At 48.5% G+C, this 27,578-nt stretch overlaps 1 protein-coding gene across 6 annotated transcripts in view; it reads left to right on the top strand.

The window, feature by feature from the left end:
* LOC100120785 (homeobox protein 5) overlaps window positions 1-27,578 on the top strand; it is a 168,334-nt gene that overhangs the window by 20,785 nt on the left and 119,971 nt on the right. For 2 of the 6 annotated variants that reach the window (XM_016984412.2, XM_016984411.2), the window contains exon 1: window positions 24,082-24,214. The exons of the other annotated variants lie outside the window; for them this stretch is intronic. The gene's annotated coding sequence lies outside the window, so the exon portion shown is untranslated. Of the gene's footprint in view, window positions 1-24,081; window positions 24,215-27,578 lie in introns of those variants that run through there. 6 annotated transcript variants of the gene reach the window in all.

The following is a 27,578-nucleotide window of genomic DNA, read 5'->3' as shown; positions in this document are numbered from 1 at the left end:
GTGTATACGCTTTTTACGCGGAAGCGTCTTAGGTAAAATTTACTGCCGATACCGACGCTGCGACGATTTGAGCTGAAGAATTCTTATGAATATCCTTTTTTTCTTTGTAAGAGTCGTATCAACACTATAACAACTTGCCTATGTATACGGTCTTCTCAAGAGATTTCGTCGCGCGCGAACTAATTAAATCACTCGAAAATTCGAGATCTTTAATCTCGGCACTTTGCAAACAGCCTCTCTCTCCCTTACTCGCGGTCCTATACATAATACATGCTTCGGTTCCCGCTTGGAATCCGGGAAGCAAGAAGGAGAGGAGGAATCCAAAAGCCGCAGAGGAGGAATGCAATTGCGCCGATCGAGCGAAAAAATCCAATAACTGAGCGCGCGTCGAACGTGCATTTGCATAATGTGAGTCCTTGTTTGTCGTTTTTCTTTTTGACCTCGTGTTCTCCCGAGAGAATTCGCCGAGATTTCGCGCAGGGCCGCTCTGCGCTGAGGAATTTAAGGAACTCGATGCCGCGACGTCGATTCGACGTTTATTATGTGTGACGCGGCGGGATAAGTGGACGTTTACGCGCGCGGGAAGAAAGCTCGTTTTTGAAATTTCGCTATGAAGCTCTCTCTCTCCCCCTTTTCCTTTGATTCCGTATACACGTCGCGTCTCTCGGAGGCAGTGTACTTCTCCTTCTTCCCCCCCCCCCCCCCCCTCGTCTCGTCTATATTATTATTTTTCCTAGCGGAATCGCTCGCGCTCCCTGACAAATTACTTCATTACGTTGCTCGCTGCCGGTATACACACTACTACGGCAGCCTATTCAATGAGTTTCCGAGATGCGCGCGCTTTATCACTGCTTATTATGCTTCGTTAAAGTTCCCCGAGGCCATTTTTGCGACGAGGAGGACGGTATTAAGAGATCGCCTCGACAAATCATACGGCGATGCTCTCTCTCTCTCTCTCTCTCTCTCTCTCTCCCTCTCGACAAGAAATCGTTCGGCGACGATGATTGACGTTAAATACTCGGCTCGGCTTATTAAACTTTTTGCTCGGCTGGAATGTCGGGATTAACGCACAGGGAAGCGGATAATCGTCAAGAGTATCGAGTCGATCGATGTTTTTTTTTCGTTTCCGAAATTAATCCTATTCCGCGTCTAGTTCGGTGTTCTCTCCCCCTTGAAGCTGTACGCACGCGACTTTCCCTTTGATCTCATTTATGAGAAATATCTCATTATGTCAGGGAACGAATCCCTGTAGCACTTCGTTAATTAAAAGTCTGATCCGGCGCTGCGATTCGTCTTTGTTTTCGGCGGGCGGAGGCGCGGCAAACAATTTTAATAACGCTCCGACGACTGTACACGACTACATCGTATAGTATACGCCGTATACAGCTACTCTTTTTCTATTCGAACGGGCGCTTCAATTGTGTGTTTGTGTGCTTAGAGGCGGCGGCCGTAACTCCCACCGGCCGTTGATATTAAAATGGAAATTTTAATTGGCGCTGCAGGAAGCTCGCGCACGAGCAAAGGGTTATCGGGGAGAGAGAGAGAGAGAGAGAGAGAGAGAGAGAGAGAGAGAAAGAGAGAGAACTGCGAAATGAGCCTGAGTTTTCCTCGACGAGCTTAATTGAATCTGCAGCGTCATCTGCATTTTCCTGACTTCTTCTTCTTTATCGGTCTGCTGATTAGCAAACGCGGATTTCATGCATTGGAAAACTTGTTGAATGTAATACGCGGGCTTTTTGGAGGTTGAGAAATGCAAAAAAACTCCGTGCAATTCATTTTCATGCTGCAATCGGAATTCTGACAACGCCAGAGAGAATAGCAGCTTCGAATTCACTAAATTACGAATGTCCTATATCCACGGCTGACATTCTCGAGCTCTGCATTCAACTGAATACTTCATCCCTTTTGTAATTTTGGAAACGTCAACTTGTCTGATTCCTGAACGGATTTTTTCCTCCAACCTCGAAAAAGTCAGAGCTCGTTGTAATCGCATCGTTGTTTCGAATAAAAGCTACTCGCGCAAAGTCCAAACGGTACAAAACCAAGTTCGGAATCGAAAACTGATTCTCTATCCGTCCGCAGTGGAAAACTTTGGAAAGCGTATCGCCGAAAGCAGCTCTAATCGAAGGCCAAAAAACTGCAGCAGCTAACCCTCTCTCTCGGAAGCCTTACACTCGAACTATAGACTCCTCCTCCTCGAAACTTTGCGAACAGCGCGGCGCAGTTCTCTCTCCCTCCCTGTACACCCTCGAAATTTCCGAACCCTCTCGCAAACTCAATTAAACCGACTAAGAAATCCCTCCCTCGCGAGAGATCTGTCCATCGAGTTCCAGGCTGCTTTTTTCCATAGGTTCGCCACCGAAATCTAGGTCAGACAGAGAGACTGCAGCAAGAGCGAGAGAGAGTCGTTAAACAGCCCCCGGGCGCAGTTCAATGGGTGGTGAGATTGCTGTCTTTTGCACACCCTTCCTCGGGCGTTCTTTTTTTGTAAAATCGCGACCGAGCGCTGGACTCTGCCAAGAGAGAGAGAGAGAGAGAGAGAGAGAGAGAGAGCCGTTGGAGGGGTCGTTGAACTTTGCGCGCGCGCGCGTCACACGTCGCTCGTTTTTAGCGCCCGCGCTCTCTGAGGCTCGCTCGCTTCTGTCAATGTTGGCTCGGCTCTCTTTTTTTTCGTCCGAGCTTTTCTGAAAAATATTCATCAGCCGTATCTTAACTCGATACAGCCGAGCTCACTTTTTCCCCCTTTCTCAGCTGCGATAAGCGTCAGCGACGACAATCGCCGCCGTGTGTATACAAATCGCGCGCGCTTGCGCTCGTAAAAGCGAGAACGCCGGCGAAAAATCCTAAAACTGCTCGATAAATTGTCATTCTCTCTTTCGCGAATCCTCTTGAATTTCTCTCTTCCGTTATAAGCACGCCGAAATTCCCTCTGACCGCATCGGCTGCAATTTGCCTGTGAGCGTGTGTGTGCGCGCGTGTGTATGTGTGTGTACAGACGCCGCGACGCATTTTTATAAGGCAGTTCTCTCTCTCTCTCTCTCTCTCTCTCTCTCTCTCTCTCTCTCGTTCTTTCCGCAGGGCTCGATTTCGTTCGCCGCGCGCTCAGCGAGTCGATAGGATCGCCGGCACGTCGTCTCTTATCCTTTCGGCAACTCTCTCCCTCTCTCTCTCTCTCTCTCTCTCTCTCTCTCTCGAAGCGCGCGCGAATAACGAATTATACTCGGCGCGGAAAGGAAAGCCGATCGCGCTACGCCTCTGCTGCGCGCAGATATAAATCCTTCGCTGACGCTGCCTACATACTTACCTTGTGTGTATACCTATATACATGTATATAGCGAGAGAGAGAGAGAGAGAGAGAGAGAGAGAGAGAGAGAGAGAGAGAGAGAGAGAGAGAGAGAGAGAGAGAGAGAGAGGTACTCGAGCCTTTCTTTCGAGAGCTTCGCGCGCGATGATTTTTCCCTCGATATTCTCTCGAGGCGCGAGAAGAGCTTTACTCTAACAGGATTTTTACATTTTCCCGCTGCGACGTAGTCGTGATCATATTCTTATGTGCCGCTGCCGAGTTCATGCAAATTTTACGTCGGCGAGTATTAAGCCCGGCTGCTGCTGCTGAGGTCGTTAAAGGGAATATTCGAGTATGGCTCTCTCTCTCTCTCTCGCGCGCGCGTTCGGCTATCGATTTGTGGGTCTCGAGAAGAGGTAATTGCAAAAATGACTCTGCTATAGACTATGTATTTTGACTTCCGAGCTCGCGAGCGTCGTTTTGCAAATTTATCTTGCGCAGTGCGCGATTCTCGGAAAAATATCCCGCGAACGACGCGCGCGCCAGCTGAAACTGTATACGTACTCGCGAGCCTCATATTCCGCATTAAAGCGGCCATATAAATTCAGCGAAGAAGAAGCAGAAGCAGCGGAAAGAAAGAAAACAACGTCGAGAGAAAGAGAGAGCGAGAGAGAAGAAGAACGCCGCTTGAAAATTCAATGAGCAATCTCTCTCTCTCTCTCTCTCTCGCAGCTTTAATTAGCGCTAGTCTCGCGGCGGCGGCGGCGCCGAGCGAGAAGAATGTATATATCAGTATACAAGCCAAAACGTTGCTCGCTCGAGAGTTATGTCTACGACTGTAAAGCGATGGGCTCGCGTCCAGGCAGACATCGCGTCGTTTCGATCTCTATATTCCTCGCGTGTATGGCCGTATGTGCGTAGAGTCCAGGGAATCTGATATGCAGAGAGTGGACGCTGCTGCTGCTTTTCTGCGATGTTTCATTGAGAGAGAAGAGCGAGAAGGGGAGCTTTCGCTGCCCGCTCTGAATGCGTATAGTTTCTCAAATAAATGGCTTCGTAGGCTGCTGCTGCTGCTGTTGTGGCTTTGTCGTGAATGGCTCCGGTGTGCGCGAGCTTGCGGATGACTGAATGGCTTTCGTACTCGGAAGCACTGCTTTGTTTTGCTCTTTCGCTTTTCGAGTGCGTTTATTAACTTGGAAATAATAACTGCGCGCGTACGAGGGAATCTTCTGCTTCGATATCGAACAAGGGACGAACACAGCGAAATCAAGCTCGGAAGCTCGGACTCGTCGGAGCATGAAGCTCGACTCTCCCGCGTCTCGATCTTTCGCAATTTCCCTCTCTTTTCCGCAGCCGTCGTCGTCGTCGGCTTAGCCCCGATTTTCCCTCAGCGGAGGAGGCAATGACAGGATATTAAAGTAGCGCTGCAGACTGTAAATATCCGATGCCGAGAGCTTCCGCAATGAACTGCGCGTTTGTATGTGTGAGTCTCTCTCTCTCTCTCTCTCTCTCTCTCTCTCTCTCTCTCTCTCTCTCTCTCTCTCTCTCTCTCTCTCTCTCTCTCTCTCTGTTTGGATTGCCTGCGCGAAAGCTGCCAAAGGAAACTGGCCGCTACTGTGCAGTCGGCAATTAAGTGACTCGACGGCGATTTTTCAAGTTTATGGCTGATGTCGTCGCGTGTTTGACTACTGCGTTATGAGGAGGAGGAATGTCTTTTCTCCTTGTTTTCCTTATCCAGCGAGGGAAGAAACTGGAAGTGCATCCAGCTCGCGTTTTATGAGTTTCTCGTAGAGAAAAAAGTTCGTCGACTATACAGTGTTTGCGCTTCGCATCGAAAGCTGCCAGGCAAAAAAGACAGTGTTTATGAAAAATTCCGAGGATTACGTTCGGCCAATTAGGCGTGTTTTATCTCGCGCGAGCGGTTGTATAAATAGAACGTTCCCGTAAAATAAACATTATCCTGGAGCGTTGCGTCGCACACACTGCGAAAATTTACTGCCGTATCCTCGCGCGATAAAGGTGTTTATAAATTGTCTCCCCGCATCATTCAAAACAGCTTCATTAAATATGCAGCCGATGACGCGGTGGCAGCGGGAAGCATTTGCATATCCCCTATAAATAGCGAAAAATTGGATGTTGATAGCCCAAGGTGCTGCGGAAAATTATTTACGATCCGCTTTATTAAATTCCCTCCCGCAGCCCTGCGCGCGCGCGAGAGCGTATGTATAAGCTTCGAAAGAATGATCGGCGAACTGCCTTTTTTTCTTCCATTATCCGCACCATATTATACGAGTATATAGCTATATAGGGTCGAAATTTATGTCTACAATAACAGACACTCGACTTTCGACCTCTACTCGGCCGACTTAATAGTTCGAGATTCATGCGTGTGAGCTATAGGTATATCGTGTCTCCGAAAGTGTGCTTATAGTTTTCGCGGACTTTACGGGTCCAATAAGCGGCGGCGGTGGGAATTTCGCGCGCGAATACATGAATTTCAATGAGCTGCGGACGCGGAGAGAGAGAGAGAGAGAGAGAGAGAGAGAGAGAGAGAGCACGTTACAACAGTCGTGATTCTTTAGTGCGGAAAATCCGATAAGGCCGCCGCCTTGCCGGGAGGATTTAAGGGGGGGATTAAATGCAGCTTCTTACGGTTCGCGCGAGTCGATCGGACGCTTATATATACACGTGCGCGCGCGTTGCGTCGGTCTTTAAAGGATTACGATGAGATTCTCGTGAATATAAGCCTCGAGTAATTTTTTTTTATACACGAGCCATGGTAAGTTTGATGGAAAAAAAATACTTTTCCATGTTTGATAATAAGCCCGTCGATGTCTCCGGCGGCACGACTCTCGCTCGCTCTTTCCGCGTAATACCTCGGGAAATTCCAGTAGCGGATTTCCCGATGGAAGATATTCAACTATGAAAGCTATCGCTCGGCGTGTTTAAATTCCTCGTCCTGCCGAGCGTAATTAGTGCCCGGGACTCGGGTATATATACTTTTTTTCGCGCTTTTTATGCTCAGCTCTCCCCGATCCTCGTCACGACGACGACTTGTGTACGCACAAATTCCCGCAGCTGCTCCGCTCCAGCGAGCTTTTGTGTCCGCGCGGCTCTCCTTGCGTGAATAATTTTTGTATTTTTGAAAAACAAAGTTCGCTTTTTCATACGAAGCAACGGGCTGAAGTTTTACAATATAAAATTGAGAGTGTTTGGATTTAAGCATTTAACCCAGTTCCGCGTAGAGTATGCATAATTTTATGCGCCAAGAGAGAGATGCTCTGCTTTGATTAGAGTCACGCGCAATAAAAAGGGTTACGCGCGCGTGCACACGAGCTTTTGTCACGCGCTCTTTCTGCTCGCGGCGTCTGATTAAAGAGGCGAGTGTGTGGAAACTTTCGCAAACTACTTTCGGATGAAAAACCGTATACAAAATCCGCCTCTCGGAAAATCGACGCTATAAACATATAATATATATATATATATATATATATATATATATATATATATATATATATATATATATATATCGGGGGCCGAGTGTATCATAGCGAGAGATCGACTGGAGGCAATCTCTTTATACGTACGTACACACAGAGCGGCGGAGCTCCGCGCGCATAATAGCAGAGAAAAATTCAATTTACCTCTCTCTCTCTCTCTCTCTCTCTCTCTCTCTCTCTCTCTCTCTCTCTCTCTCTCTCTCTCGCTCTCTCTTCCGATCGCGCTCGCGCGAGCTGCATTAACGGTGCAGGATGTTATTTCGTAATTTCCCGATATTTACATCGTCGCGTCTTCCCTCGCGCCGTGCATGCGCGCACAGCTTTTTCGCATAAACGTTATACCTCATGCATATCATTATACCGTACACATCCACGAGGAAAGCGGTAGCAAAAAAACAAATTAATGTACGGAAGGAGAGCATCAGCGCAACAACAACGGTTCCTCTCTCTCTCTCTCTCTCTCTCTCTCTCTCTCTCTCCTGTCGTATTATTGCGTGTACGCACGAGTCCATCAGAGAGGCGGAGAGCTCGGAAATTCGACCGGTTACATTATACACACAACAATTTGATTTTCCAGTTGCATGAGAGAGCGAACGAGCATTGTTTGTTCCGTGCATTGTTGCCGCGTCGCGGCTCTTTCGACATGCGAAACTCGAGCCTCGGGGCTACTTTTCCTACTCCCTCTCCTCCCTCTCTCTATCTGTTATCTCTCGCTCGCAGGTGTATACACGTATACACAGTAGCAGCAGCGGCGGCGGCGGCAGCCCCTCGGGATGCAAGAGTTTTGTTTATTCTATCGGACGAGAGTTAATTTGTCGTTCCAGCGAGTTTTGGCAATTATTTGGACGGCCTGGGAGAGCAAACGGCGATTTAATAGCGCGCAAAAACGTCGGTCCGACTCGTCTCATTGTTTTCAGGGCATTGACCGCTTCATCTCCCTATACTCTGTGCCCCTGTGTTTTGCTCGCGTTTGAAAACTGGGTTATACCGTGTGCAGCGCAGCTTTGTTCCGTCGCCCAGATCTCATTATGCCGACTTGTAATTAGCCCCGTATGCAGTCTGTCTATGTTCTATAATATGAATCGTAAAAGGCTATTATCTTGGAAATGCAGCCGCGAGTATAAACGAGAATATCGTCGCAATGAAAGCTGCATAATCGTCGATTTTAACGGCCGACCGATCGACACTGTACGCGAGTATACGTAGAGCTCCCGGGAGATCCGCGTCGCGTGCTACGCTCTGGCTTCCAGAATTCCCCCGTCCAAGTAGAACGATAAATTTGATATCGCGAGGCGGTAATGGCTGTAAACACTGTTGGCCGCTATCCTGCAGTGTGTGTCAGTATACACGTACACGCGATGCACAGAGCCGAGTGTGCAAACTCGAGGTGTCCGTGGGGATCGAGGACGTGGACGTTTATCGAGTGCTACTATCTTCGGAGAGGACGGCGCGCTGAGCTTTTGGAATTAATCATTCGTCCGATGACGTGCCTCGCGGCTCGGAGCGATATACCCGCGTGATTTACATTCCTCGAAGAAACTACCTCTAGCTCCGAAAACGTCCAAAAACCTGAGATAATTAAGACGAGCCTGGGCTCGCGAACAATAACTCAAGTACAGTACGCGTATACTGTATACCTGACACGCCGGCATTACGATAAGCTACGAGTCCTTTTTTCCAAGGCTCTCACCTCCGCGCGCCCGTATACATATATTATACCACACACGCCCTGCATGCGTGCGGATCTTCTCTAGACTCTCTTTCTCGCGGGCAATAAATTAGATATTGCAGCGCTGTCAGCGCGCGGCCGTAAACGCTGGCCCTGATGTAAATCGCTCGCGCGCAATAAACCGCTGGATTAACGATCTTCTATACGTGCTCTCGCGCATACGTGTGCCGTGTGTTTCCAAGGTCAAGTGCGTGTCGTTGCCGCTGCTGTTGTTGCGTGGGGGAGAGAAAAAAGTGCGCAGGAATTCGCGCGAGTCTGCGCAGGCATGAGCGAGTGTGCGAGGGGGGAGGAAAAAAAGTGCTGCTGCAACGACGTGTTCTCGGGAGGAGGGAGACACGAAGGTGATCGAAAAAATTAAGCCGATGTGACGAGAGATCGTCACCGGTGCAGCGGAGGTGGAATGACACCTGATGCGAGAGAGACAGAGAGGAAAAAGTTGCGGTCGGGGGATTTTTAAGCGGAGACGGTCAACTCGCCGTACGTGTATACGACTTGTGCTTTGTTTTTGTCGGAATGTGCGCCTCGAGGCTGGATCGACGAGTGAATCGATGGTGTTGTATATAGTTGCGCTGCACTTCTCGTTCGTATATGAAGTTCCTCGATTCGCTCGAAAATTGCGACGCTGCAGCTTCGAAGGTGTATCGATCTGCACATCGTAAAGCCCTAACGAACCCGAAGTTCGACCGGGCCAAATTAGAGACGACAGAGACGCGCGAATAAATTAAGGAAAAAGTAAAGTGAGAGTGTAGGGGATCGAAAAAAAACTCCGGGACTCTCGAGGAAGCAGCAGAAAAAAGCTCGAAGAAGGAGAAAAGTGACCACCTCCATTGTGAGTGACTCTCTTACTCGTCGCAGCGATGAAATCTCATCTGCGGCGGGAAAAAGGAGCATCAGCGTCTCTCTCTCTCTCTCTCTCTCTCTCTCTCTCTCTCTCTCTCTCTCTCTTTCTCTGACGAAGAAGACGAGTATTCGGTTACGACTCGCTGCTGTCGAGACCTTGAACGTGCTGTCTCTTCTTCTTCGTCTTCTTCTCTCTTACATTCGCGATTCGGCCTGTCCGTGTCCGTGTGTTCCTGTGTGTGAGTGCATACACAATTAATGAGATTAAAATTACCCGCCACGGATTATTGGCCCGGCTCAAGGTCGCGGCGAGTGTATAGGGGATTATTCGGCATTGATCTCTCTCGCCTTTTACAAAACATAACGTAGACGTCCGTTAATGAGGGGAGATATATCGTAATGCCGCTTGTCGAGCAAATGTAACATATATAAGCGAAGTGTGTGTATAGATAGACGTGATGGGATTTTTCTTTATTTGCGATTAGTCAGTTCTCCCATATGGGCGTGCGTGTATCGGGTTACTGACTAATAATCGTTTGAAGCCTTCATATTATTTTCTCGGATCGAGACGTGGCGCGGCACATAGCAAACGTATGAATATTTATTTTATTGCCGACGACGACTCGTATATGGGAATACTGGTTGTGCTGCTGCTGTCTCCGATCGCTATCGAACGGATGTAGTTTTAAACTTGTACGATTCGATTCGGTTATTGATATTTTATGCCGCGTAGTTTCGACTTTAATGGAACGCGCGAGCGCGCGCTTGCGAGAGAAGGGAAGATTTTCTCGTTTGTGTTTTTGCCCTCCTCTCTTTATCTCTCTCGAGCTGCATCGCCTGCTGGGGCTTTACGATTATCGTCGCTCCATTACCGGCGTCATTTTTCCAATGAAAAACTTACTTTTCCCATACAAATTCCAGCCCTTCGAGCGTCAGTCAATCGCGGAACTAGCTGGGAACTCAAAGCCGCGGCGGGGCGGCTCGTAAATTCAAGCCTCTCACGCGATACACGTATACCCCTCGCCTAAATTAAGAGCGAACAATCCGCGTCAGTCGGTACATTCAGCGCGTCAGTCCTGCGCAGGGTCCAGTGCAGCGAGCAAAAGCAAACCGAACCGCAGAGCGGCGGTACCGCCTACGCTAATCAGATTGAACTATCGAGCGAAATCAAGACGTCGGATTGTGCCGCGGCGTCGTTTCTGAATGCGCGACTAATTGTGAAATATCTCTGTGTGTATGCGTGACCCTATATACCTGTACACGCGCACGTAGAGTCTGCGGCCGCGGAACAGCATTTGGTCGGCCGGAATTTATTGCCGCTCGATAGCATCGTGATTGAGTGCGCCCGACGCTATTTGTTTAGGGCCGCGAGACGCGCTTTTTTTCGTTCGCTGCAGTGAAGAGGGGAACTCGTGCGGCTTTTCCGATATATGTGTATAGTGCTTTTCATTAAAAAAGAAATCTCGTCCAGCTGAATTACACACTGCGTAGCCTCGGATATATATTTACACATGAACATACCGTCTGGTCCCACCGGCTTATCACGAACGGAGTGTACTCATCCCTCGGCTATATTGACTCCTCTCGACGACGACGACGAGCAGCAAAGAAGCCGCCGACGTTGATATCGAGCTCGCGCAGATATTGCAATCTCCGAGTACCTGTGTGTGCGTATGTGTGTCTCTTATTCTTTTTCGTATGCCTTTTTGCTGCGGCTTGTATGCAGATATTCGGCGTAGGGGAGTAGGATCTTGACGAATCGATGTGTGCAGCTTGAAACCAAGCCAACAGGATGCGTCGTTTTATTATTGCGAAGATATTCGTTGACGTTTGTCGATATTATGGGAATTTATTTTTACCTTCTGACCAAGAAAGTTAGGCAGCATTAAATTTTAAAGTTTATACCCATCCGTCAAAGGCTGGTGAAGAGTGGGAAGAAGATATGCCGCACCTAAAACAAAAACAAATATTATGATCAAAGGATAAATCATTGGTTTATCAAACATACGAGTCAAGGATATGATTCACAATAACAAAATGTGGATTAATTAACCAATCTAAAAATCGATACGTAAATCAAAACAAAGCAACGTCAAGGTGGCAGGCAATCTTTCGAGCTGCCCAGTACGCTCCCCAAATCAGCGAGGAACAACTCCTATGCAGGATTCTTAGATCCACGCCGAAGCGTGGCAACCTACCGGTGGCTGAATCTCATTGCCGAAATGAAAAGCGTACCGGCGTCTCGTAATAAGCCTCAAGCAACTTGACAATTGCATTTTAAACAGTGTTGGCTTATCGAACCACCGAAAAGGATATGGGTGATAGGCGCTATATAATAAATTATTCTACTTAGCTTTGCTGCAGGGACTGGTCAGGAGTGGGGAGAGAGGAGCTCCTTCTCGCTCGCAGTCCCGCAGTCGACTGAGCTGCACTGATGTATCGAGCCACCTTATATACCCGTCCGTCATAGTCTGGCGAGGAGTGGGGAGAAGGAATGCCGCACCTAAAGTAAAAACAAATGTTATTATCGAAGGATAAATCTAAAATTCGATACGTAAATTACAATATACCAAAGTCAAGGTCGGCAGAAGTGGGGAGCTCCTTCTCCCTCGCAGTCCCGCAATCGACTGAGCTGAAATGATTTATTGAGCCTCCTTATATACCCTTATTTGAGGTTGGTCGGTGGTGGCAAGGGGGGGGGGGCTCCTTCCAGCTCGCGGTCCCAGAGCCGACTGAGCTGCACTGATGTATCGAGCCACCTTATATACCCGTCCGTCATAGTCTGGCAAGGAGTGGGGAGAAGGAATGCCGTACCTAAAATAAAAACAAATGTTATTATCGAAGGATAAATCTAAAATTAGATACGTAAATTACAACATACCAAAGTCAAGGTCGGCAGAAGTGGGGAGCTCCTTCTCCCCCGCAGTCCCGCAATCGACTGAGCTGAAATGATTTATTGAGCCTCCTTTATACCCTTATTTGAGGTTGGTCGGTGGTGGCGGGGGGGGGGGGGGGTCCTTCCAGCTCGCAGTCCCGCAGTCGACTGAGCTGCACTGGTGTATCGAGCCACCTTATATACCCATCCGTCAAAGGCTGGTGATGAGTGGGGAGAAGGAATGCCGCACCTAAAACAAAAACAAATGTTATTATCGAAGGATAAATCTAAAATTCGATACGTAAATTAAAACATACCAAAGTCAAGGTTGGCAGGAGTGGGGATCTCCTTCTCGCTCGCAGTCCCGCAATCGACTGAGCTGCACTGATGTATCGAGCCACCTTATATACCCGTCCGTCATAGTCTGGCAAGGAGTGGGGAGAAGGAATGCCGTACCTAAAATAAAAACAAATGTTATTATCGAAGGATAAATCTAAAATTCGATACGTAAATTACAACATACCAAAGTCAAGGTCGGCAGAAGTGGGGAGCTCCTTCTCGCTCGCAGTCCCGCAATCGACTGAGCTGGAATGATGTATCAAACCTCCTTATATACCTGTACGTCAAAGGCTGGTCAGGAGTGGGGAGAGAGGAGCTCCTTCTCGCTCGCAGTCCCGCAGTCGACTGAGCTGCACTGATGTATCGAGCCACCTTATATACCCATCCGTCAAAGGCTGGTGATGAGTGGGGAGAAGGAATGCCGCACCTAAAACAAAAACAAATGTTATTATCGAAGGATAAATCTAAAATTCGATACGTAAATTAAAACATACCAAAGTCAAGGTTGGCAGGAGTGGGGATCTCCTTCTCGCTCGCAGTCCCGCAATCGACTGAGCTGGAATGATGTATCAAACCTCCTTATATACCTGTACGTCAAAGGCTGGTGAGGAGTGGGAAGAAAATATGCCGCACCTAAAACAAAAACAAATATTATGATCAAAGGATAAATCCAAGATTTGATACGTAAATCAAAACATACCAACGTCAAGGTCACCAGGAGTGGGTAGCTCGACTGAGCTAGAATTATGTATCGAGCCTTCTTATATACCTTTATTTGAGGTTGGTCGGTGGTGGGGGTCTCCTTCCAGCTAGTCTGCTGGTTCGATGCTTCCTATATACACACCTGACGAATTATATAACATTATATAGCTATGTAACAGAACCATGTCAAGAAGAATAAATAGTTTTTAGGTTTTTAATACTCGTTAGTGGCAATCCCTACTAATCAGGTTGCGGTTAATAAACGAATGTTTGATCCCGGATAATTAAAACGTTTTTCGCCCTCTTGCACACAAAAATCACGAACCAATTAGAGGATTCTTGGGGGCGAGGAGGATAATTGGATTAACGCCCTATTCTCCGCGTGAAAAACAGGTTCGAGTGTGTAGACACTCACGTGCAGTCGTCCAACGTGTATACGAAGAATCGATCCGCGCTGCAATCTCAAGTTAAAATTAATAATCCCCGTCGAGGCCGCACAACTTTACGAAAAGCTCTACGTACACAGACACAGCGCCAATTTGCTATGCCTCTGTCTCTCTGCTCCGCTCCGAATTTTCCCCATATTAAATAGCGAAGAGCCGACGACGACGGCGTCGACGACACAGATAAGAGGAGCCTCGTGTGTGCTCGCGAGAGAGTGAGAGAGAGCCGAGGATAAAGCCGAGTGCGCGTGACGGCTCGGCAACTCTCGCGATTAATCGCGAACAGTCGCGCGCTCGGCGTCATAAAGCTCGCGAAAAGAGGACGAGCTAAGGCGCTGTCGTCGTCTCCTCGCGTCAAAGAGACTTTGCTGCGCTGCCGCCGTTGCTGCTGCTGCTGTTGCCTCTTGAAGGAGCTGCCTTTTGCTCCGACGCGAGCTTCTCAAAGCGGGTCACGTGTGTGTATAGCACACGTCTCTCTGCATATGCATGTGTTTGACTATGGATATCAGCTTGCGCACGTGTGTGTGTATCCAACTTCCGGCGATGGATCTTTAAAACGCGATCTCGGAAACTGTTTCGGGGGGAGAGAGAGAGGGAGATTCCAATTCAATTTCGTTTCGCTGCTCGCGGGGATGAAAGCCCGGGCGCTCGAAAGAGCGATTTTGCATCAGCCAAGAGTTCGGATGTTTATGCCGACCGGATCTGATGGATGCGGACGATTCCGCGCGTGTGTGTGTCTGTATAGCTTCAATTTAATTTCGCGAAAAAGTTGAATGCTTAATTCCAGGGCGTTTTTATGCAGTTTCGTTAATTAGGAGACATCGAGAGGGTGAGGGAGAGAGAGAGTGAGAGAGAGAGAGAGAGAGAGAGAGAGAGAGAGAGAGAGAGAGAGAGAGAGAGAGAGAGAGATCATGACCTCTAACTAGCTGCGGCTGATTATACGCGCCGCGAGCCCGCTAAATTGCTAATTAGGTTTATCGAAGGCAATTAGGCAACGGTATATACATGTATAAAATTGCAGAGTGAGAGGATTATATTGTGCGCGCGCGAAGCTCTCGCGGCGTTTTAATATTAATAAAGCCGCTGAATTGAATTATACTCGCGGCCGCTTATTATCCCTCGCTGCGGCTGCTGCTGCTGCTACTGGTTTAAATTCAAATTGCGCACTGATTTCGAGCGGACGATGGAAAAGATTGCCGAGTGTTTCTTCGTATGCAGATCGTGAATCAAGGAACGCGGTTCGTTTGATGCAATCACATTCATCTCGACGCGATTTAATCATACACCCGACGCTCGTCACTTAACTTCTTTTTTTTTTTTTTGATTTACGAAACGCGACTTGTAATTTCGCTAAAACGCCGAGTCCTCTCGATATAAAATAAAATCGCGCGCGAGTCTACATACGTTTTTCGCCGGGGCAATGGAAAACTTTGGCGCGCGTTCAAGAGTCCGAACTTGAAAAAGCATCAGCGCAGCGAGGGTTACCGCCGGTTACGCGGTGCGTATACGCGAACCCTCTTAACCCCTTCTGCTCTATAAATTCTCGCTTGACTCCGCTCTCTCCCTCGCTCTTTCTGCGGCAGCTGGGATTTTACGACGAGCCTTCCTTTTTTCCCACTCTCGGACCGCGTCCAGGAAATTAATAGAAGATGTATCGCGCGCCTCTGAAAAATCGCGAATGTATATGCGAGATTCTTTCTCGACGCTCGCTCAGACGCGGCAGCGAAAGATCATCTCTGCCTCGCATTAAATCTTCGGTAAACAAAAACGTTGTGTCAGCTGCGGCGCGGGGAAGAAAAAAAAATTACACGCAGTCTCGAGACTTTGCGGGTAAGAATCTCAAAGCTCGCGCGCATTTGAAGCGAGGCGTATACCGCGATATTTGTCACTTAACAAAGCCGTAGCCCCTCGCGTGTAAAGAGACTTCTCTCTTTCAAAGGATATACACACGCCACGCGACGACGCGAACTTCAATTCACGAGCTCGAGCTTTTTCTTGCGAGACGCGAGAGAAAGAGACGTACACCGCGGCGGCGCACTTTTTCTCAAAGGCCGCGACGACGGAAAATTTGCCATCGCGGAAAAGCCGCGCGGTGCATGGCTGTGTGTATACTGCGGTTAACAATTATATACCCGAGGCTCGGGTTACACAGTGTATACTCTCTGCGCGATCGCAATTAGAGGAATTCGAGCAGAGGTGCCGCGGCGTGTTCTGCGAGCCTAAATTCATATTAAGCGCCGCCTAATTGCGACGAGGTGTGCGGCTGCTTTCTCAAAGGCATTCCGGGCTTTATGACGTACTCGTCCCGGGAGAATCTCGGCTGCTATATCCATGTGTAGTCGTCGTTACATTTTCGAAAACGTTGTTCATGTACGCTATATGGTATAAAAAAACGTGTGCATCCCGAAATCAGCGAGAGTGTATACTACTGTACTCGGGGAGGAAGAAGCCCTGGCATAAATAAAGAAAAGAGAGAGAGAGAGAGAGGGTATAAGGGAATAAAAGAAGGAGTCCTTTGTCGCGGCCGGCATAAAAAGGGCTTTTCTCTCGCTGTGTCCGCGAAACGGAAGCCGGACCTTTCTCTGTATACACACACACACATATATATATATATATATATATATATATATACGTATACGCGCCGCGGGGATTTTCTCTCGTCCGCTTCCGCGTGTGACTGTGTGTGTGGGGTGTATGATACACACACACACACACAGAAGTATAAGAGCAGCTCGTTTCGTGTGCGATCGCTATCGCCTTTCTCGCCTCGAGACGCGCGCGCTCTCTTTCTTATATACGAGCGCGCGACGATCCTACCGCGTATATAGCTGTGTAATGCGTCCTGTAAAAAGTTTGTTTAGTGCGCCGGTCTCTCGAGCACGAGGACGTCTTCTCTTGCTGGCTTCGTAACCTAGAAAATTACGGCAGACCGGATAGCCAACTCTCCCTGGGGACGTATACGTGTATAGTTTACGCGGGGATGGTTAATTATGTGATATGCGCGCACCTTGATTTCTCTCGACCAACGCCGTTGCACACCGAGGGGCATAAAGATAATTTACTTAAAAATATTTGTAGCATAAAATTTGTAATTTGCCCCAACTATCGCCGACTTCATTTTTCCCAGAGAGATTTGAATATTTTCCACTCTCGAGAATTACGCCGCGCGCAGCTTGAAAATCACCGAAGAGCAATAACAATAATATATCCAAATAAAGTCGACGATTCCGCGCACTCGGCGCGCGTAGCTCTTTTTCAAACGGTTATACGATCATTAGTCCTGATACGGGCTAGCGCGCAGCAATAGTTCTAAATTACCGGAATAAGCCAGAGGCTGGAGGAGCGAGAACTCTCGACGCGCGTGTAAGAAGGCGATCATGCGCTTTTTATCATCGACAGCAGCTTCTGAATCACGCCTTTATTGCGGAACCCAAGGCGAGAGTATAGTCGCGCGCGCGCGCGCGACTGACTTGCCTTTATGCCCGAACTTGGGAGAGATATCAGATATCGGTATATAGCGACGCTCGCGAAGAGCTCCGAGCATAACTGCACTTGAGTAGCTATATACGCTCGCGCGAGCGGCGGGGGATAAGGGTCTGCAGATAAGCCCGCGGAGAGCAAACGAGTTTGGCTCTCTGTCTTAGGGTAGCTCCATAACGCACACACTTGGGCTTGTTTTGATGCCGCTGCTGCTGTGGTTATGGGGGAAAAATTAACGACGGGAGGCTTTGAATTTTGATGGATCGAATTTCGCCGCCGCCGCGCGCTGTGCCATGAATAATAAAAAAACAAACGCGGCGCTATCGAGAAAGACTTTCAAAGTGTCGCGAGCGCGAAAGTTTCCCGGGGCGAGTTCATTCTTTAAAAATTAGAACCTAAACGACTATGCTCACTCGCTCCGCGAAGTTTGCGCGCGACGGAATTCTAATGTTATACGTATATATACATACCTACTGCTCCCCGCGGGCTATGTTCCACTCCGTCTCGCTCGCTCTCTAGAGAAAGTCGCAAGCTCGATAATAAAATAACTGCCCAGGCGAAAACACGTTTTTCTCCAAGACGTTTCCCCCGTATACCGGCTCGGACTAATGGAGCGTAGTCTCGGGCCCGTTAAATAATCACGGCCACACCTCCGTAATTGAAAATTTACGATTCGATACGGCAATTTCGTATATACACCGCAGAGGAGGAGTGCGCGGGAGGGAGAACTAAGAGGTAGGCGGGTGAGGCGACGACGCTTTCAAAGTGCTCTCGGTTAAAAGCTCATCGGCCCCTTTCTCTCTCTCTCTCTCTCTCTCTCTCGCTCTCACTCCCGCGGGCCATTGTGAAGTTCGCCGCCGTCTCGTTCGCGAAGGATAGCCAGGGAGACGTTAAAGCGAGAGATCGTTGCCTGCAGTGTTTTTATTGCGGGAATGACCGTCGTTGTCGCGTTAGTTCGGTTATACCTTAGAAAATAGTCTGGTTTCGAAAAGCGGGTAGCCAATAAATGACGCAGAGCATCAGAACTGCGAAACAAAGCTCGCGCACAAAAGGACAGAGCTTTCCGAAAAATGCTCTCCGGTTACTCGCTTCCCTCTCTCTCTCTCTCTGCCTTTCCGACAAAAAGCTCGCCGGCTCGAAAAAGTTGGCCGAGAGAGAGAGAGAGAGAGAGAGAGAGAGAGAGAGAGAGAGAGAGAGAGAGAGCGAGAGCTTAGCTGAAGTTGACAAAGGTCGGCGCTTGCACTCTCTCTCCACCCCCTAGACAATGGCTGGGAAGAGAGAGAGAGAGAGAGAGAGAGAGAGAGAGAGAGAGAGAGAGAAAGTCTCGCGATCGGGATCCGTTGCAGCTGCAGCTTTTTCCGGGCTCTTAGCGCGCGAACGCGGTGTTATACCGGTTGCGGGTCCGACCTTTTAAGCCGGGGAAAAGCCGACGACGACCTGCTCCATATTCTCCAGCAGCCAGCTCAGGTGCAGGTATATTTACGCGCTTTTTGCGCGCTGCCCTCGAGTACGGCTCGTAATGCAGTTCTGCATAGTTTGGCATCGTTATACACTCGCGCGTATTGACGCGGCGTGACGCAGCGGCAGCTTTTTGTGCGCACAGCACAGGTAAAGCAGCAGCGGAAGAAAAAATTCGCATCCCACCTTCCTCGTGATAAATTTACGAGACTCAAAGGTCACCGTTATCCTCCGGCCCCTCTCACTCTCGTAAGTAATGCGGGCTGTATTGGCGAGCGTCCCGAAAAGCGACGGGGTACTGATGTATCATTATACGCCGTTCTCTTGCCGACGCGATTTATGGCGCTTGGCGCTCAAAAGGGCGACTGCGGAAGCGCGCGAGAGATTTTTTCCCGAGCTGCACACGCTTATTTACGAGACGACGCTCTCTTTTGTTCGTCGTCGCATTGGAACGATCTTGTCGAGGTGCCGGGCTGAGTTATAATACAAGCGCGACTCGGTGCGAGCGTCCTCGGCTTTTTGTCGAGGATCTACGACGTGTCGGCGAATTTCCTTTATAGAGAAGCGCTTCCCTTCGCGCAATCGTCCAAATTTTTGGACCTAACATTCCGCGCGATTCTCTCTCTCCCGAACTACGAGAGATTGAGAGATTGAGAGAGCGAGAGAGAGAGAGAGAGAGAGAGAGAGAGAGAGAGAGAGAGACAGAGAGAGAAAGACAAGAAGAAGAAGAAGCTTTGCAGAGACGTCTCGAGCAGCATCGCATTCATCGGGCCCGACGCGAACAACCCCGAAAATTCCGTCGAAGCGCGCAACCAGCCGGAAATCTTCCCCCCGGGAAAATTGCAAAACTGCAGAGAGAAGGAGAGAACCTCTCTCAAACTATATGTGTCTGGCAAGATCGCGATTCCGACTGCTGCTATTCGCGCCCGACGGGCCGTGTTTACATTTCAATTATCCTCGCGCCAGCCTCTCCGGCCATTATTAGTATTTGCATGATTTAGCAGCCGAGGAGCTGCAGCCACTCGAGATGTGCGCCGAGTATAATGAGCTCCAGAAGCCCGGAGACACGGCCCGACGGACACGCGTTTGCCTTCTCTATCTCTCCGATGCTATACCGCGGGTAAGCGAAAATCTTCGCCGGACGCATAGCTGCCCCGCCGACTCGTTATGCATTTGCGCTGCTATACTTCGAACATCGGGTGTATGAATATTGAGAGGCGCTACGTTGTACAAGCTGCGAAAAAATTTAGACGAAAGTTATGCGGTGGAGGCGCGCGAGGAACTTCCTTCCCGAAAGTGGAGCTATAAAATTTAAGGCGTGAAATATTTTATCGAACTTTCGCGAACTGCGGAGATTCCGGCCGCGTAAGTGATCCTCGTTACTTCTTTAAGCTCGCGCAGCCGGCTGCTCTGCTCTCGCACTCTCGTGTCATGGTCCGCTGCTGGTGCGGGCACGAGGAGAGAGAGAGAGAGAGAGAGAGCTTTTCTGAATTCTCGATAAAATTTCTAACATTTGAAATTCTATCCTTGAGGGAAAATCCCGGGATTCTATCGAGACTAATCCGCGGGAAATCGTCGTCCTTTATAGCCGGGCGATTTGCTTTTCGATTTTCTTCCGCCGCTTGCGATCCCATTTGCGGTCTTATTACAGCCGTTTTCGGTATGTTTATTTTGTGCTTGTGTTATTATTGCCAGATAAGATTTTTTCGGACTGAAAAAGTTCCGCAGAATTTTTTTTTGGCCGAAAAGCTCTTGTTTCAACGTGTCGTTTACGCTCAGCATATATAAATTCCGCAGCTACGCTTTGCTTGCGATTTGTATATTTCGAGTTCCTTGCCACCTGGCGACGCGGCGACGTACTATAACTCGCGCTTTTTCTTTGATGGATTCGAGTTTCGCACGGAAATTTATCGCGTTACGCAGTCCTAATCGATCAATCAAACATCCGAAAAAAGCTCTCCCTCCCATCAAATCGAATCGCGGTCCCTTTTGGCTAGAAACAGCAGAAACCTTCACCTCTTTTGCCACACACACACACACCGCAAGCAAATAAAAGCTCACGTACATCGCGCATTTCCACGTTCGCGCTTGAAATCCTCCTTTTTCGCGCGCAGCTTTCTCTCATCTCTCTCTCTCTCTCGCGCGCGCGCACCCGTTGCAGAACTCGCCGCAGCCGCAGGCGTGTCTCTCGCAGAGCTGCGCGTCGAGAGATAAAGAACGCCGGCTTTGGAATTCGCGCGCGCGTGCTAAACTCTCGCCTCGCGCTGTACAGCATCGCTGATATATATCGAAACTCACTTCCGATTACGCGCCGGCCCCCTGTATTTGTAAGCTTCTGCCGCTACGACGGCTATTCAGCGCGCGGTAAATCGGATTTCCGCGAATTTTCAGAAAATCGCGCGAATGTATATGCTTCGTTAGAGAGGGAGAGGAGGCTTGGATAGACAAAAGCTCGTCTAATTAACACGGCTGAGAGGCTGTGTGGGCGCAGCTGGCAGCTTGAATGCCAGTCGTCGGAACGGACGAGTCTGCGGAGCGTCTCGGGGATGCGCTAGACGTAGACGTAAACGAGGACGGTTTAAGATTTCATTGAGTAAGTAGCTTGCGGCAGCTGTGCGCGCACGTCCTCGCAGACGTGGATTTTTGATCGTATAATATTGTCACAGTAGTACATATCAGTTTGCAGAACGTACAAAGCGATTGTTCAAGCGGAACTTTCCTCTCGCGTCTCGATAAAATATTTATCGCCGCGCTGCTATCTGTATAGAGAGCGCTGTTTCCGGGGGCTCTCACTAAAAGCTGCGGTGTATACGACTGTAGTCGTTCGGAGGACAACGGTGAGAGAGAGAGCCATTCCTCGCGTTTAGAGCCGAAGGAGCGTTAGTGTTCCGCGCTGCAGCCGTTATCTGTTCTGGAAAGTGGATAATGGTTTTATCGAGAGAGATCGCCTCTAGCTGCGAGCAGTACAGCTGCCAAGAGCGATGTATCCGCGCGTCTATTTTTCGTCGCGCGAGAACGCAATTACGCGTTAAAAAATTCGCCTACTGGTCCGCGCGGGCCGCTATAAATCGCGAGAAAAAAGCCCGCGCCCGCATTCATTCAAGGCGTCAAGCAAATTACACGGCGTCCGGAAGTCGCACCACCGTACACGCGTGTGCAGCTCTCTCGGGCACTTTAATCTTCGTCGAATCAGCAGCGGCAGCCGCCGACGCCCAGACGTTTCGCGTAATAAGCGCCCGCACTATATATGAGAATATCTACCTTCTCTCTCGCTCTCGCTGACTCGTTTAATCCAGGAGAGAGAGAGAGAGAGAGAGAGAGAGAGAGAGAGAGAGAGAGAGAGAGAGAGAGAGAGAGAGTCAAAGCGCTGCTTCTGCTGCTGCGACGAAGAGAGAGAGGCACAGGTGCCAGCGGCGAATGCTCAATCCGGCTGCTGAGCGCGCGTGTCCGTGGAAACGGCAATTTCCGACGCTGAGGTATGGCGCACATACTACTATACTATATAGTGTTCGAGAGCTTCCGCGCGTATCTTTCTTGCAGCGAGAGATTATTTTATGTGCGGATGATCGCCCTGGTCGTCTTGCCGAGCGCGATCTTTTCCACTGAATTTCTTACGCGCTTCCTTTTCAGCTATCCAGAAGCAGAATTCGAAATTGATATACGCGATTAATTCTTCAATTCGCTTCGCTCGAGCTGTGCCTCAGAATCGCGAAAACATTTACGTTCCAAGTCAAAGCTATTCATGGGGATAATCAAACGCGAGCTGCTGCAGAGGCTATTTATACACTGTAGCTTTATTCGCTCGCTGAAATTTTAATTTACAGCCGAGCGAGAAAGCGCGCGGGGCGAAGTCGAAATAAAAAAAAAAGTGAGAGAAAAATTCAATACGGAAATTCCGCATGATACGCCGATGCGAGAGAGTATTCAGAGGATTCAAAGGGTTGACGGAGAATAAAATTTGTTGTGAAAATTCGATTCGTTTACTCGCTTTATGCCGACTCTATTCATGAACTTAAAATATAATAAAAGAGCGGCCTTCCCGCACGCGCGGAATGTGTATGGGGCGACTCTCGCGAGAGCGAACGGAAATATGCGAAATGAATTTGAAATTTATTGGCCAACCTGTTTCGAGGCTATAAAGTGTTTCTCGTCTGTGTGTTGGGAAAAGGCCATTTGTGGAAAAATAAAAATTCAGTGGATGTCGCAGTGTATTGTAGTCGATTAATTTTTGTCGTTTTCCTTTGTTTCAGGTGAGTGCCATTGAGCAATACTCTACTAAATATTCTCACGATAGCGTAAGTCCAGCAGAAATATGTAAACCGAGTCATAATATATTCGAATCTATTTTAACGCTCGAATCCGTTAAAATGTATTCGTCAATTTATGCAAAACTAATGAAGCATAAGCTACACACAACTTACCTCTCAAATTAAAACGCGCAACGTATAAATTAATCAAAAATCAATTACGCGCTCGTGCTCGTTATATACCGACAGCAACGTGCAGAGAGAAAAAACACCGCCCAAACATATTAAAAGTAAATCATTAGACACCTGCTCGACGAGCCAAAAAAAAAAAGAAAAAAACGTCCAGAAAATTTTCGCACTCGGAATAAATCACATTTCGGGCGTATAATCGATGTGTCGAGCCGCAGCTGTCGCATTTGCGCAAAACTCTCTCGCGTGCGCAAACGAGAAGCCGACGATGCGCATAATAAAAATGCGTTACGCGCGCGCTCGACGCGTCATATATATTCAAGACTCGTGTTTTATATTGGCGGTTCGTTAGCTGTATACGTTTTTATGTATGTATACGCCCCGCTCGCGGAATGTTTACGCGCGCACGGGGTGTCTCTATTAAATTCATAATTTTGCAACTTATGCTAATGGTTATTTATTGCCGGGAATGAGGTCTTGTATGCGCCGCACACTCGAGCGAGATGCTATGGATTCGATTTTTCGAACGTCATGGTTTATTACGATACGGTTTAAAAATAGCGATCTACTGCCTATTTGATGCAGATACACACGACGGCTCAAACGGGAGCATAAAATTCGACGCGATAAATCATACGGTGTATACAGAGTTCGCTAATTAGCTGCAAAATCGCGTTTGGACGTATAGCACAACCTGCTCTATGTTCTTGACAAACAAGCGCGAGGGCAGCGCAAACTTTATACTGTCATTCTGCAAATATAATAATTTCTGCAAATATAATAAAATAAACGCGCGATCAATCAGCGCTCGCGAAACAAAGCAGCCGCGGAAACTCAGCCCTCTGTATAAGTACATCGCGAACAATGAGCCCTCGATCCGCGAAAAATCAAGCGTATGCGCGCGGCGAGACAGTGCGCATGCACCGGTGCGGTAGGGGGGCAGCAGCACAGCAGTAGAGCCAGGGGTGGCTGCCGCTCCACGTGGCGACGTGGAGTCAGTCGCCTCTAGTCGGGCCGCCGCGCGTGAACCGAGTCGCTGTCTCTCTCCCTCTCGTGTTTCTTTTCGCGTCGACGAGGTGAACTACTGTTTTGCTTTGCTGCTGCCGACTGTGCACACGCCGGTGCTCTGGTGAGTGAGCTTTTTGACTATACATTACGCTTGTAAATCTGCATCGAAGCGAGTAAACTGCAACGCGTGTTGCGCTCGCTGTGTATGTAACACAAGCGAAAATCGTAAACAAAGAGGCTATAGCGGCTCTCGCGTGTGTTTACGTGTACGGCTTCGCTGTGCGATACACAGACACACACCACGTGTCGCTCGACTCATTAGGCTTTGTTTACCGAATACTCTCATCAGTCGCGCTGATTCGCCTAACAGAGTTAGCTTATTTAATATGAGCCTTCTTTTCGCGGAACTGCGCGCGCACACACACACACAGCTTTTGCCCAGAGGCTAATGAGGATTTCAAACGAACGTCGCGCACCGCAATCCATATACACACTCGCGCGAATTTTCCTTTAAAAAGCTTCACTCCCCGGGAGTATCGAATTTCCGGGTAAAAAATTCCTAATGAGACGAGAGAGAGAGAGAGAGAGAGAGAGAGAGAGAGAGAGAGAGAGAGAGAGAGAGAGAGAGAGAGAGAGAGAGAGAGAGAGAGAGAGAGAGAGAGAGAGAGAGAGAGCGAGAGAGAGATCCATCGGTCTATCTCGCGAGAGCGCGAAAGAGGCGTCACAGCAGTAGTAGCAGCAGCAGGCGTGATGAAGAGTAAACAAAGTTAATTAATCGAATTCGCGCAGCCCCAGTCAAAATCGAATCAAGTGTTTGACCGATGTTTTTCAACTGCGCTGCCGGGAAATTGAATTTTTTCCATTACTCCTCTGCAGGCCACTCGTTATTCGCGCGCTGCAGCTCTGCGTCTTCGCTCTACCTTCCATCGAGTTGGGGAAAACATTTTTTTTCCGGAGGGGAATGAAATAAAAAAAAGAAGCATCGAGAGCGCGAAAATGCCTAAATCAGAGGGAAAAGTTATTCCTCGAAGCGAGAGGCCGATATGAAAAAAAAAAAATAAATAAAGGATCGATCGTCGAATGCTTTTTTTCGGAAAGCAATTTTCGAATTTCAATTGCATCCGTATGCGTATAGATGCGCGAAATAAATTCTACGGAAGGAATTATTTTAGTTTTTATTTTCCATTCGAGCCGGAAAGCTTTTAGCGGGATTTAGCTGAAAAAGCGTCGAGCGCGCGCGGGACCGGCCCTCTTTAATAGAATAAAGTGGATATTTCGTTCGGGTACATGATTATTAGCGCGCGTAAAGTAAGTGCGGTTTGTATTTTTTAATCGCAAGGACGACTGTGTATCGAAGGCTAATTCAATCATATGATTTTTGCAGAAGAAGAATCGAAAGGATTCTCTGTAAAATTTTCCGAGCAAATGAGCCGCGAAAATACAATCGCAAAATCGGAGGGCTATACTACCAACTCGATCGGAAAACGAATAATTGGCAAATGAAAATAGCCCGGCGCGGAGAGCGGCGTCAAATATCCTGGCACACACTCGACGATATACATATTACAGACGCGATAATGAATTTGTACGGCTGCTCCGGGCTACATCATCCCAATGCTGCTGCCGTTCTCTCTCTCTCTCTCTCTCTCTCTCTCTCTCTCTCTCTCTCGCTCTCTCTCGCTCTGCACTGAGCTTCCTGCGCTGCCACCGCTGCCCAGCGATGTGTGCCTATGAAACATTCCATGCCGCGGGAGATAAATGGCCGAAATTTCGAAATCATCGAAATGTTATGGTATATAGACCTAACGCTCTCCCCACCCCCTCCCCATTCTATCTGTTGAATAAATTAATCCACGAGCGAGTCGTCATACGTATCGATCCCGTGTATGCAAATATTGGGCAAAATTTTGACTAATCGGAAAAAAATATAGACGCAGTAGTCGCGATGTACGATTGATGTACTAAATAATCAGATGATTAATTATATCTCTAAAAAAAAACTTCGTCGACGCACATCAATCAAACTTACAAACACGCGAGCTTTCATCGAAGCCCTGCTTTCAAAAGCCGCTCGCAGTCTTTCATACGACACATCGAAGACGCGAAATTCATACAAGCCGTAGCAGCAGCTGCGGATTAAAGCCGATGCACCGGCGTATATATCGAAGAACACTCGCGCAGCGGATCAATTTTAAGCCCTGTTTTATAGTCATATATACTTCGCGGAGGATACAGCTATATACAGCGATACGGGGGGCGATTACGCGAGTATCGGCTTTTTTGGAAAAGTGAGAGTCGCGCTAATTCGCTACTTCATTATGCGAAGTAATATTGAAATCGACGAGTGATATTTCGCGGGGGGGGGGGGGGGCACATATACACGTTTGCTTTTTCGATTTGCATTCAATTTGCTCGCCTCTCGTGTCCCGCCGGATTATAATATAACGCGGCGCATTTAATTTTCCGACTATTGACTCGTCGGAGGCTAAGCACCTACACTGATATAATAATACACGAGCGAAAGAGTAGATAACTTGCCGCAAACCGGATACACACGCGCAGCTCCGCTGTTTTTAACAGCAATTAAAACTTTTAAATTTCGTTTCCGGTCTCCGAACGCGTTCGCAACTTTCGGAGTAAGGTTTCGCGCGCAAGAGTCAAGAGTCGAAAAAACGCGCCGCACACGCCGGGGAATAATTAAAAGAGAGCGGCGGCTCATCAGGCGTGGAAAAACTTTGCGTATCAATCGCGGGGATTTCGTCCTTTTCGTTACGCGCTGATGCTGGACAAAGTGTCGATCGCACGAAACTCGGCCGCCGGCAGTGTATCGCGCGGGCTTTTTTTCGTTTCTTTCGTGGCCCCGATTCGCCGTCGGCGGTGATCCGAGGAAAGGGAGCTCTCGGATTCAGGGCTGCTGTCGGTATACTGCAGTGCGATGTTCTCTCGAATATGCGTAATATCTAGGCTGTCGTATATAAAATTCAATGCAGACGGTTCCCCGCCGCCGCAATTATCATAATATCTCGGCAGGCGTCTAGAAAAACAAAGAGCCCGCCGAGCGCTAAAAATAGCTCAATATCATCATTCATCGAGAGCATTCAAAGTTTTTCATCCCGTGCGCTGAGGGCCGTCGTCGTCGAGGTTCTCCAGCAGCTCTCGGTTCTATAGGTATACCCGCGGCAGGCGTACACGCGCGCGAAATGGAGCAAGCTCTCTCTCTCTCTCTCTCTCTCTCTCTCTCGATTCTCTTCTCTTCCTTCCTGTGCCTCTGCTTTTGATGGCTCGCCCTCTCTCTCTCCCTCTGCATTTGACGTTTCGATAAAGAGAGGACTGTAGGCAGAGAGCTTCCCTCTCGCTAGCTCGGGGGGAGACAGCGGCAAAAAAATAGGGGTAGGTGTATCGATTATGAAAACAAAGCTTACACTTCGACGAAAACGAAGCCATTCAGAGCAGAGCGAGAGACGTCGAGAGATATTTTTTCATCG

The sequence above is a fragment of the Nasonia vitripennis genome, chromosome 3 (genome assembly GCF_009193385.2).
Source record: "Nasonia vitripennis strain AsymCx chromosome 3, Nvit_psr_1.1, whole genome shotgun sequence".
NCBI lineage: Eukaryota > Metazoa > Arthropoda > Insecta > Hymenoptera > Pteromalidae > Nasonia > Nasonia vitripennis.
The sequence above is the reverse complement of the archived record's forward strand: the minus strand, read 5'-3'. Positions and strand labels throughout refer to the sequence as shown.